Source organism: Octopus sinensis, unplaced genomic scaffold (assembly GCF_006345805.1).
Source record: "Octopus sinensis unplaced genomic scaffold, ASM634580v1 Contig13519, whole genome shotgun sequence".
NCBI classification, from domain to species: Eukaryota; Metazoa; Mollusca; class Cephalopoda; order Octopoda; family Octopodidae; genus Octopus; species Octopus sinensis.
The window spans coordinates 17,501-22,135 of NW_021833000.1; positions in this window are offsets into that span (position 1 = coordinate 17,501).

Genomic DNA, 4,635 nt, shown 5'->3' on the forward strand with positions numbered 1-4,635 from the left:
TGAAAGACAAAGTCGACCTCGGCGGAATTTGAACTCAGAATGTAAAGACAGACGAAATATCTATTTCTGTACTACCCACAAGGGGCTAAACACAGAGAGGACAAACAAGGACAGACAAAGGGATTAAGTCGATTATATCGACTCCAGTGCGTAACTGGTACTTATTTAATCTACCCCGAAAGGATGAAAGCAAAGTCGACCTTGGCGTAATTTGAACTCAGAACGTAACGGCAGACGAAATACCGCCGAGCATTTCGCCCGGTGTTCTAACGATTCTGCCAGCTCGCCGCCTTTTTCATTCTTAATATCATTAATTCACTTACCTTTCAGATTCATGACTGTTACAGAGTTTGTTAAGTAAACCTTCCCTTTTAGTTGCAAAATCTACCAACCGGACGGGTCCCACTGGAATCAGTATCGTCTGCTTTTAGTGTTTCTTTTTTCTAGTTCCAATAAACAGGATTTCTTATATTTATTTCAGTTCTCTTCGTTCTGACAATTTAAGAATAAATTCAGGATATTTCACAGTTGATTTCTTTTTGTATTGGCTTCGAGAAGATAATAAGCCCTTAAAACGATCTCACCAGATCTTTTCCACCCTTATAAAGATACGTGTTCCACTTAAACTTTCTTTCCTTCTAACTCCAGAAGCTGTCGCCAGGTTATTTCACTTTTTCTTAAACACGTTCTTAAACTCGGGGGTCTTCTGCCTTTTAATATTTCGTTTTCTAGTTTCGATAAACAGGATTTCTTTTATTCCTTTCTATTCTCTTCGTTCCGACAATTTAAGAATAAACTTAGGATATTTCACAGTTCAAGCTTCAAGAAGATGATATCTCCTTAAAACAATATCTTAAAATTTTTCCTCTCTTATTAACATAGATGTACAACTTGAACTTTCGTTCCCTCGAATTCCAGGAGCTGTCGCCAGGTTATTTCACTTTTTCTTAAGCACGTTCATAAACTTAGTGTCTTGTATTGTGGTGTCTTACTTTTCAAAATACTTTGCTTGTAAGATTACAAGTAAATTATGTTTCACCCACAGATTTGTCAGTTTTTTCAATCAATTACCGCTTCTCTCCATCGATATTTGCAAATAAACCACTACAAACAAAACGCCTGTATTTATATGCCTGCTAAACAAAAGAATTCTGTTTTAACATCGCAATATAACGATTGCTCACAATTTGTTTATTGTTTATTTTGCACTGAACAAATTACGCTTAACGCTCTCCAAAGAAATACGATCAATGATTACAAGTTAATATTTTTGTGAAACGTAGGCGTGTTTATGTTTGTGTTTTGGTTACAAATAAGTATTGATAATCTCCGAGGAAGGCATCAATGATACAAATTCTCCCTTTAATTAGCAAACAAGCTTCTTTACAGTATTTATTTGGGATCTTTTCGGTTTGAACGGCGGTTTTTTCTAGCGATGTCATATGAAATTGTCACCCATAATTATGACCCTAGTATCGATCTATTGCATTTCAATCTCTTTTAGGGTAAGGGTTAGGATAGGGGTTAGTTAAGGTTAGGGTTAGTGTGGGGGGAAGGGTATCTTTTTTTCTTCACAAATGTAAATAAATTCAATCTGTTTCTTAAACGAGGGGCATATTCATACGGCACAGAATGTTGTTTACCTCAATAGACGTCAGTGATTGGTTGAAATTGCAGAAATTGAAGAATAAAAACAACAAATATCTTACAAACTATAGAATTTTCTCAATAAAGCCAAGAGAAAAAGATGTTTTATAAACACATTCTACCTTACGTGGAAATTATTTTAAAAAACTGCCGTTCAAACCGAAAAGATCCCTGTTTCTTAAAACGAGGGACATATTCATACGGCACAGAATGTTATTTATCTCAATAGACGTCATTTATTGGTTGAAATTTCAGAAATTGAAGAAAAAAAACAAATATCTTACAAACTATAGAATTTTCTCAATAAATCAAGAGAAAAAGATGTTTTATAAACACATCCTACCAGTATACGAAGTTTAAAAGTGTTTAGTTACGTGGAAATTATGTTAAAAACTGCCGTTCAAAGCGAAAAGATCCTGAGAGGGTCCTACTTTGAAGGAAATTAGAGTTTTGTAATTCTATAAAGCCAATAAATGCCTCCCTGAAAAGTCTGGAAACTTCTGGACTGCATCTTGCATGTGTCAATTTATTCTTAACACATCTAGGCGGGTTCAGATACAAAATATGCTGAGAGCTGTAGCATATTCTCTGAGTAGAATAACTTTTTACTTTTACGACAACAGGACGTTCAACACACTTGTGTCATTGACACGCGGCGCTCGGAGGCAACGGTGTTTATACATGCTGTGTCTCGTCAGCCAGAAGTTGGAACTTTGAGACTAGCCAAAACTCATGGCTTTGCTAATGTTTTTTCAGCGCACAAATTGTCTATTGATCTATTCTCTATACAGGGGGACCTACTGAAAACATACGTTCCACAGATTTTATGGGGTCACCAGGCCTTTTTGATGTGGGATCTGTGCAGAGTTTTGATCTGGGATCTGTGCAGAGCCATTCTTTTACGTAGACTGTTTTTTGTTTGGCCTATGTATTGCTCTTGACACCCAGAGCAGGTTAGTGTGTATATCAGGTTCTCCGAAGCACATGTGAAGTTGCTTTTCACTGTGAAACGTTGTCCCTGTTTGAAGGAAAACTCTGATCCCTCAATTAAACTGAACCATATCCCACAGTTGGGTCTTACACTTCTTTTTACTGACGGCTTCTGTGTTAGGAGACTTTTCATAGATTTGAGCTGTCTCTTTCTTTTTATGGGGGTGTGTGTTTGGAGGATTAAGTTCATTCTGTGATCCTTTTTTAGCAGGGGTATGTTTTGGAGGATGGTGTCGAAGGCTTCATTGTTGAGAGAGTTAAGTGTGGAGAGGTATGGTAGGGCTTTTGGTTGTAAATCTTTCTTTAATTTCGGATGTCTGAGTTCCTGGATGTTGAGTTGGAGGGCACGTTAAAACGCATATGTCAATTAGTGAAGGTGGGTAGTTCCTGGTGATGTGTGTATCCTTTAGTTCATGTAGTCGTGTGTCTCTGGTGTTTGCATTAGAGACTATAGTACATATCCTTTTAGCTAGGTTGAAGGGGGTATTCATTCTGGTGTGTCTGGGGTGGGATGAGTTGAACGGTAGATATTGCTTGGACTCCGTAGGCTTATAGTATATATCTGTTTCAATTATGTTGTTAGATTTCTTAATGAGGATGTCGAGGAAGGGAACTTGTTGCTGGCTATATTCCATCGTGAACTGAAGTACATATATATATATATATATATATATAAGCGAGAAAGAAGCAACAAGAATGGATAGGTTTTTAGTACAATCGTTTCATACAAGGACAGGCTTTATTAAATGTTGCAAAAATTACAGCATATAAACGTGTCCCGTACTAGGATGTCTAGAGAACTCACATGTATTTTAGCTGATGAGTACGGGACACGTTTATATGCTGTAATTTTTGCAACATTTAATAAAGCCTGTCCTTGTATGAAACGATTGTACTAAAAACCTATCCATTCTTGTTGCTTCTTTCTCGCTTATAATCACCCCACATTACTGTATTGTTAAAACAGTATAGTTTTTTTTTGGTGCATCTAAGTTAGGTACCATATTCAAGTAAATTCATTTAAATTAACTTGAATCTTTATTGCTTTTTGTATATATATATATATATATATATAGTTTAATTTCGTTAACGGAAACGTTTTTGAATATGCATATAAAACTCCTATTCTATGATAAAGCCTAATGATGCCAACTGGTAATAGTAATTTTTGAGGTTGTACCGAGCTGTACCGATATAATGTAGGATTAATAATAATAATAATAATCTTAACTGATTGGAAGTGTTATCATGTACATTGTTTTGTCTTGGTATAAAAGATGGGTTTTACAGCAAAGATTCTGCTCAATACCACAGATTTGCTTGTCAGTTGTTTGACCATAACCAGTTGACCATGTCCCTTAGTTGCTGATGATATGTGCATCTCTGATCATGAGCAGAAGTAGTGGGGGAGCATCATAGCCATGTGATAAAATGAATTCTCTGGGGTTTGGATAATTCACCTCTGGAAACATGGTTGTTTCGTTCAACATCATGAAACAACCCTTATTCAGGGACCTTTTGAGCAGGATGGGCTACTCGACTTGAAGAAAATTCTAACTGGGCCCTACCTGCAAGGTCATGTGTTGTTTATCTTGATATGAGATTACCATGTCACGCACATATGGTTGTGATGCATGTGTCTGGTGTACCCTTATCAGACGGGTAGTCATGATGGGTATATTGGGCTTCGTATATCTTAATCCAGTGTCACTTTGATGGCACGCACTGCTCTTTCACTGAATGATAATAATAATAATAATATAATAATAATAATAATAATAACAACAACAACCACAACAACAACAATAATAATAATAATAATAATAATAATAATAATAATAATGATAATAATAATAACAACAACAACAACAACAATAATAATAATAATAATGATAATGATAATGATAATAATAATGATAATAATAATAATAACAACAACAACAACAACAACAATAATAATAATAATTAAACATTCAATGATGAGGGAAAGGATGAGAA